General features: G+C 53.6%; 1 protein-coding gene across 3 annotated transcripts in view; it reads right to left on the minus strand.

The window, feature by feature from the left end:
• Window positions 1-7498, minus strand: part of Hpcal1 (hippocalcin like 1) — a 105434-nt gene extending 97936 nt beyond the window's left edge. For all 3 annotated transcript variants that reach the window (XM_052186062.1, XM_052186060.1, XM_052186061.1), the window contains exon 1: window positions 7253-7498. The gene's annotated coding sequence lies outside the window, so the exon portion shown is untranslated. The remainder of the gene's footprint in view (window positions 1-7252) is intronic.
• Window positions 7499-8554: the final 1056 nt, after the last annotated feature.

Below are 8554 nucleotides of genomic sequence, written 5' to 3' on the forward strand. Positions count from 1 at the left end.
CCCCAATTCTCAGCCAACAGTGGGGCCAGGGGACCAGCAGGCCGCACTACTTTAGATTCAGCAACAGAAAGGCATTAGGTACAGATAGGGTCCGCGTAGTAATCCTTCATCCATCCATGTCTTCAGGATGAAGGAGTGGCATCCTCCTGACAGGCCAGAGTTCTGTCATGGGTGTGCCCCAGAAAGGCTTATTTCTAAACTCACTGACACCAAGGCAGCAGCCACAGGTCACACACCACGCTTGGAGGTCGTGGCCATGCCACTGTCTACGCTATGCCACCAAACATGGGACCCACGTGGATGCCGTGGAAGAGTTTTTAACAAAGTGTATTTCTACCCAGCTACATTTGGGCAGGGGTTGTGTGGGAGAGCTAGCTCTGCCTGGACCCCAGGCTGGACAGCATTCAGTTGGTCAGGAGCATCTATCTATTAACAGTCCTCCATGGTAAATAGAAACAACAGCAAAAACTTGCACGATCCTGGAAATGATTGGCTTTTAGGAGGTTCTCAGTCCCACCCCCACCCCAAAAAAAGAAACTGAATTAGAGGGAGGCAAATGGACCATGTAGAAGGGACAGAGAGGGGTGGGGACTGCCATTGGCTCTGCTTCCAGGAAGCAGCCTTTAGACGCAGAGAAGAAGCAGAGAACTGAGCACTCCCTCCCGGGAGGAGGAACGTGGTACGGTTTGTGAGCACTCTGCTCTGGGGATGACTGTGATCACTCCCTGCAGTCTTCCTCAGCCCGAGAAGACACCAGCAGCCAAGTGCAGCACATGTTTTTCAAGCACTCCCTGGGGCAAAGGGCAGGAAGCCCAGCCTCACGGACTCTGAGAAGCAGTGTGAAGAGATATCTGGGCAGCCCCCCAATATCAGGGTCCCTTCTGGGCGATAAGGAAGCCTGAGAAGGGGTCTCTCGGAAGTCACGAGACAAGGTCGACCCAAAATGATAGTCTTCTGAACCCCAACCCCAGATCCTTCCGGGCTCCATTCCAGAAGCCTTCACACACAGATCTGCCAGTCCCTTCCGCCTGATTTGGAAAGAATCACCCAATGGCACACAGGTGCTACTATTCAAGGAGGTTTAACCAATGACCGTGATCACAGACTCGTCACCTTTCCTCAGAAGGTCCAGGTGGGCCCAGAACCCTCTCAGATAATACATCAGAGAGCATGGACTATGACCAGTCCCTAGTCCCTCCTCTTCTCCCAAGCTCTTTTGCAAATGGAAGGAAACAAGACACCCTCTCGGTCAACCATGAGAACTGCCTATACCACAGGAAGAGAAGAAACCTGTAACCTGAGGTTCTGGAGACCTGTAGCCTGAGCAATGTCTTCATGGGGTACATGGGCCACTTTGTGCCTCTTCTAGTGCTCGTGTCAAACAGGGCATCTACGTCCACTAGCCGCCTTCATACCCACAAGTGTAAGAACACCACTGAAATGCACAAAGCACCAAAGCACACCTTGACACTCGGCCACCCCCCTCTCCCCAAGTATGCCCACCCTCACCATTTACTTCCCAAGAGAACTCTCTACATGTGGGTAATCCAGCCACTTCTGCCAGCTGAACCAGACATGGAGGCAAACAAAGACACACCATCTACCACCCTTGCCCTGAAAGGTGCTACCTTGGTTTAGGAAATGATGACAGGTCTTATACAGGACAAACTGAGAATCTGCCCAGGCCAGGCAATACCAAGTACCCAGTGACAACCAAAGCAGGGTGAAAGGCTTAGTTCAGTTCTTGGCTCGTCAGTTTCCAGTGCTATTTATTTTGCCCTGGGCCTTCTCAGCTTTTACATCTAAAAGACAAGTTAGATACCGTTTGCTTCCCAAGTTCTTCATGAAGTAAGATGGTGCAAGTAACAAGGCCCCCACATCACCTGAAGCACATGCAATTTCAGTGCTCTGATCGGTATTGGCTATTTAGATAGAAAGAACTGTGATAAAAGCAACTCCAGTCTGCCCAGCTAATATCCTCTGAGTAAACTTTGGGTACCAGCACTATGTGCGGTATAAGCCAGGGAAACCAGTAAGAGAGCTCACCATGTGGAAGGGACATGAACAAGTTCCCAGGTCTCTCCATCAACATGGAGGTGAAAAGCTAATCTACCTGGTAGACTCCAGGATGAATCCAAGGAAGAGATCCCTTGACTCAAACCTAGGAAGGGGAAAGGAGAGAGAAAAGGTAAGTCATAGAATCGGACCACAAGCGAACGTGTGGGATGGAGCTTGGGATGGTGTGTGTGTGTGTGTGTGTGTGACTGTGCATGAAGGTGAAGCATCATTCAGAAAGATTCAAGGAGCCTTCTCCAGATGATGTCCATGGTTATATAACTGTGAACTGACAAAACAAGAACCATTGAACTGTATACCTAAAGTGGGCATAACTTTATCTCAGCTACAGTATATATCATTTCAGAGGAAGGAATCTTGTAGTTACAAAATTCTGGAGGAAGAGGATAGAGAGAGGTAGGAGCCACCCAGCCCTCCACTCTACATTCCTCTCCCAAGTACCCACCTAGAGAGAGGGCATTTCGCCCAGAATCGCCATTGATCCTAGCGTGGACAGGGGCTCCCCTACCTAGGTCCCTTGAGCTCCAAAGGCTTTCTGATGATTTTCCTACCCCATCCTCAGCTCAAGCCCTTAAGTTTTGCACCAGCCGTAGAAAAGCCCAGGTCCAGCTTGCCCAGAGCCTGATGGGAAGATGCTCACAGGAGGCGTGGGAAGTAGCACTCACTGAGAGAGGTCAAACCCGAGTGGGGAGGAGCAAGGTGACCAAATAAATGTGCTTCTTCTACAGAGTTGCTGCTGGCAGGGCTGCAGTGAGGGAACCAGAAGCCACACTACCCGGGAGAAGGAGATGGTAGTGGTGGTTCTGACTGGGGAGACCAGGCCAGCACTTCAGATTCACTTTGAACACTCACCAGGTGCAATAAGGGACGGAAAATGAGACCCAGATGTTGTCTAGACGTGACAGGTAGAAGATGTGGCCGACACACAGAGTTTTGGACCTGCTGGGACGAGTACCATGAACCTCATATCCCATCCCAGAACATGGGGCCAGGGCTACAGCCAAGGAGGTGACACAGCTGTGTGTCACCAACAGTTTGGGGGACCTGGCAGGGGTACTCCCGAGGGATTCATCGTTGATGGAAGCAGACTTAGAGCAATGGACGATTTCAATGGAGACCCAAAGATACCGAAGCAAAATCCATGAAAGCTGTGCAAGTCGAGCCCCCTGCCCCACCTGCTTCCATTTTAAATTTAACCGGCAGTATGAGGAGGTTGGGCCTAGAGCCTCATACAGGCCAGGCAAATGATCTAACACAGAGCTACGGCCCCACCCTTTTCTTCCTTTCTTTAGGATCATAGGATCTTCGCCGTGGTGTGGTTACCAGTCTTGAGCTTTCTTAGTCACAGACCCATTGCTGGCTCCTGGACAACACTGTGGCCAGAGGACGAGTAGAGCTGAGCTGGCACCTCCACCCCCCAGGCTCCCGGCTGCTTGCCAACTTAGGCTGTACCTAAAACATCACAAAGAAACAGACACAGTACCGAGGTTAGCAAGTGCAGGGTGTGTTGGGGTTTGTTGAGGTAAAGGAAATGAGCTCTAAGGAGCCCTGTCTCCTGCCCTAGGGGGGCAGGAGAAGGAGAGTCTGGGAAGGGAGGCTTCGGTTAGTCATGGCTCAGAAATGCAGAGGTGTAAAACTTTGCCTTGGAAATTTATTTTTGCTTGAACCTACATGGTCAAGGTAGGGCTCTCAGTGTGTGTGTGTGTGTGTGTGATTTCTTTAAACTCACTCTCTACTCAACAGCACCTAAGAAATGTCCCACCTGTCAAACTATATTGATTCCCTGAAGTTATATATTACAACCTGCTCCACGAGAGCCTGGCCTGCCAATTTTTGTTCTTTGGTAAAAAGTGATTTGAAGTGAACATTATTCTTCTCCTACATAGAGCAAGGGGCACTAAGGGAGTCCCTCAGCCCATCCTGATATCTCCACATATTACATTCTCCACAGATTAAGAACCCAACCCCCAAAGAGCTAGCTACGCAAACTATGTGGGATTTACGGATACACAGCTACCATGAAGAAGCCCCAATGACTGTAAGTCAGAGTGGGGAGCCTCAAAGCAGAGCACAGTTAAAGTCTCTAAGTATCCGCTCAGCCTAACTCTACCCAGGGCCTCCATTCCCAAGCACAAGGACATCAGGCCCTGACAGACCCTCAAGAAGCATACATAAGGCCCCAAGCCTGGGCCAGCGCTCACACATCACACACGCATGGGTTAGGATTTGCTGGAATGCAAGTGGTCTAATACAAACTGGATCCCAACCTAGAGAAAGAGCGGAGCTGCCAAGTAGCTTAACCTTCAATCCCAAATGAAACCTGAGCTCCCCAGGAGGGTCTGGGATTGCCTTTGGGTTGTAGGTAAACCCAGAGTTCCGCCATTTGTAAGGGACAATCTAGCATCTTAGAAGGAGCTCGAGAGGAAGGCATATGAAAGTAACCTGCTGTCTGGTTGGTGTGGAACTGGACGTAAAAGAAAACCCTTGGGATTCTGAGGACTGCACTCCAAGGCTAAGAGGTGCAGGGCAGCCACCTAGCAGAAGAACGTAGCCCTCCTAGAAAATGGAGCTGGCCCAGCAAGGGGCCTGAACCCATTCCTTTTCCCTGCATGCAAATGTCTAATTGCGCATAGCCTTGTGGTCAGAGACAGGGGTTAAGCCAAAGTCTAAAAAAATTCTCTCTCCCTCTCCCCCTCCCTTCCTCTCTCTCCCTCCCTCTCTCCTTCCTTCCCTTCCTGTTTTCCTCCCTTCCCCTCCCTCTCGCCCTCCCCTCTCAGCACACCGTTGGCTATGAGTATTTGGTATTTGGCCAGAGTTTGGGCAAACCCCTGTTCATCTGGGCTGTCCACCTGCTCTAATCTCTCCACAAGCCAACAGCCTTCCAGACATCCATTCCCAAAGTCATGGCTCCTGGCCTATTATGACACATTTACAGCTACGCACCACCCAGGGAACAGTGTCAAAGCAGGGCTCAGAGGAGCAGGTAAGGCTAGGCTGTGGCACTACACCCCACCCACTCCAGGGAGAGGCACAGCCCCTGGGCCTCCCCATTGGCACATTATCCAATAAAACCTCAAGAGCGTGGTAATTACAGATGCTTTCAAAAGTGAAACAGAAATAGATCGAAGGCCCAAATACTGGTTTGCTTGAGACAAAGGGCCGGCTTTAACTAGGAAAGCAAAGCAAAACAAGACAGCTTTTTGGTCTGAGCTGAGAAAGCCAGACTGATTTTTTAAAAGGATTATTGAATCTGCTTTGGGGGAGATAAGATTCCAATCAAAAGCCCTTTTCTCTTTAGGATATAAATCATTTGATAAGACTGAGGAACAGGTGGCTTTCTAAGTGAGTCCCTGACATCAGGATTAAAAAATCAGCTTAATCAGATCCTGGATGGCCATCATCTCAAAGACCTCAGGGCTCGCTCGGGAGACAATTCAAAGGACCCAAACAGGAGGTTTCCGCTCCAATGTCACAACACCTGCTACGCCTTCCAGCTTCTTACAGAGCACAAGTAGGGAGCACCACACAGCATGCAGGACTCTGGAACATATCCCATACAAAGGCAGCTGGCAGGCATCCCTACCAGTGCTCCATTTTGAGAGCCTTGCTTAAAAGCTGTTTTTACACTGGGAAGGATCCCGAGAACAAGGTAGGGAAGGGAAATAATCAAGCGATCTGGCAGGTCCCCTGCAGCCGCAACCCCATGCCGCCCCTCTGGCTGGCGCAGTGCAAATACCGAAGTGAAGTAGGGCTGAACTGCCAAGATCAGTATGCGTACGCAGGGCAGTGCAGTTTTACCAGGTTTTAATACTAAATATATTTGTTTGTTTGCTTTTTAAGTCATGGAGTGGAATTGGAAGGAGGGTGCCACCCGGACCTCAGCCTCCCTCAGGCTGACTGCACCGGAGCGTAGGCAGGCGGGGCTTGGGGGTGGGGGTGGAGGGTGTCTAACAGGATTTAGAGACCTGGCGAACTCTCTCTTCTGGGTGGACTTAGTGGTTAGAACAGAGGGTGGCTTCCTGAATGACCAGGCCGGGAGAAAGGGTTCAGGAACCCCAGACTGCCGGTCTACAGAGACCGCCACTTTCTCACCGCAACTCTAATTCCAGATCGACATCCTCCGAGCACTTGTTGAACAAAAGGGCTCGCGAGTCTGTAGTCGCAGCCTTCCGGAACGCTGCCCGGGCGCAGGTGCCTTCCGTGCTAGCGCCCTGCGCTGCGGGCTCCCGCACACCCGAAGGCCGCGTCACGCAGCAGATAAGGTGCGGAGAGGAGGCATCGCACCCAGCCGCCTAAACTTTCTCAATCTCCAAGCTTTCGCTGTGAAGTTAGATCAAGAAGGTGGCACCAACCACGGTACAGGAGGAAATGAGAGCGTTATCCACAATAAAGCAAAAGAGATTTCTTTTTAAAGAGATGAGAATCCAATGAATAGCACCTACTGTGTGCAAGATTCTGGGTTAAGAACTACATGCAGTCTCGCACTGTCAAGACAGCCCCGGAGGGGTCGCCCTCATTTGATACAGACAGACGCAAACTGCGACCCAAGAAGGTGGCCTGTGTCACGCTCAGGTCTCAGGGCGGGTCACGGCGAGGCCAGGGCTGGGTTGGTCTTCTCCACTATCCCAGAGCTGATGACTGCCAAGCGGGTCCCCATCCCTCATCAAAGCTTACAATTATCCACGTGGACCTTGTGGACCTGCCCCCCCCCGTGGGGGCAACGCCCGCTGCCCACCAGGCAGTCACTTTGCCCATCGGATCCTAGTCGTACCCTCAGGTTCCTGAGCTACGCACTGCGCGGAGCGACACCAACCGGGGGCTCAGCTTGCCGGGGCAGACCGCCCACGCCCACCCCGCAACCCCCACTCTGCGTACAGCGGCTCCCCCTCGACCCTCGCCAGCACTAGTCCCCACCGGCAACTGTGCCCGACACACAATTCCACAAACGTAGTCTGAAAAGTGCACATCCCATCGAGCACAACGATCCCCACGAGGACACGCCATTCTAGAGCCACGCCACCATCTGCGGTCAGCTGCAAGCCCACTACGCAGAGAAACAGGCACCATCAGTACCGGCGTACACGCACCCGCTCACTTACACAGCCAGGTGGCAGCGAGCGGGTCACACACGCTCCCTCCACGCAGCCCCGCAGTCCCGCAGCCTCCCCTTCCCTACCGGCTCCGGAGCTGGATGCGGTCCGCTGGCTTCTCGAGCCCAAGTTCGTCGGTGGCCGAGGCTGGGGAGGTGACCAAGAACGCGGGCGTCTGTGCGCCCGCCAGCCGCCGCGCCTGCTCTGCGACCTTCGCCGCTCGGAGAGACAAAAGGATCCGCCGGCCCGGGAGAGAGCGAGGTGTGGGCGACGGCCGCTCTGCAGGTCCACCACCCGCAGCCGCCGCCAGCCCGGGAAGGAAGGGAAGAGAAGGCGGGACCCGGAGGCGGAGGCCGGGGCGGGGCGCATCGCAAGGGCGGGCACTCAAGTTTCCAACGGACCCGCCTCCTGTTTCGACCACGCCCCCAGTCTTAGCCCCGCCTCAGCCGCAGCCTGGTCACGCCCCCGCCCTGTGCCACACCCACCGCTGGACCCTCGTTGCGCCGACTCTGGTCCATTTATCACCGTGACCACTCGCGATTCTCAGTGCAGCAGAGGCCACGCTGGGTGTTAAGGCCTCTGGGACTCGGGGTAGGGGAACTCGGAGGAGAAGGAGAGCAGGGGAGGGGCTGAGCACTGATCCCACTTCCCTAACCCTTGGCCTCTGGCCCGCGGGTGGGGAGAGGCCGAGTGGCGGTGCCCAGAGGGGCCGGCCTTAAGCCAGCACCCACCCACCCCGCCCCCATTCCGCCCCCGCTTCCCCCCCCCCTCCGCCGGACTTGGAAGGAAGTGCAGTCCTGATGGCCAGGGAAGTGGAAAAGAGGCTTGAGTCGCCCTAGGCACCCCAGGACCTTCTGGGATGGCTGCAAGGTTCTCCTCCCTCTCCACGCCAGTCCCGTGTGCACCTATCACCCACTTTCCCGCGCCTGGTTTAAGAAAAGAGCTTGGCCTAGAGCCGAGAAGCCCTGTGTTCCAGCTGTAGTTACTTCTGCTAACTTATCCAGCCATCTTGCCAAGAAAACCCTTAGATTCTCTCAGCCTCAGTTTCCCCACCAATAAACTGGACCGCGAGGAGGTCCAGGATCCTTTGGGGTCTTTGCCTCACTGACATCCAGTGTGGTTTCGGTTTCCTAGTGAGGAGGAGGGCTTGGATGACATCTCCCATAATAGGGACATCTGGCCTTCTGGGTCCCAGTGGTGCTTCCTTCAGACTCCCAGCATACTCTGGCAGATCGCACCTGCCATGCCCACCCACTGCAGATATCCCAGAAGACAGGTAACCACAGAAACAGCTTATATGAGTTGCTGGGCGAGCCTGTTGTGCAGAGATGAAACTGTCTCTCTGGCGTCTCTAGGGAAAAACTCAGATCCCTCCTTCAAATCCTCCT

Source organism: Apodemus sylvaticus, chromosome 6 (assembly GCF_947179515.1).
Source record: "Apodemus sylvaticus chromosome 6, mApoSyl1.1, whole genome shotgun sequence".
Classification (NCBI taxonomy): Eukaryota; Metazoa; Chordata; class Mammalia; order Rodentia; family Muridae; genus Apodemus; species Apodemus sylvaticus.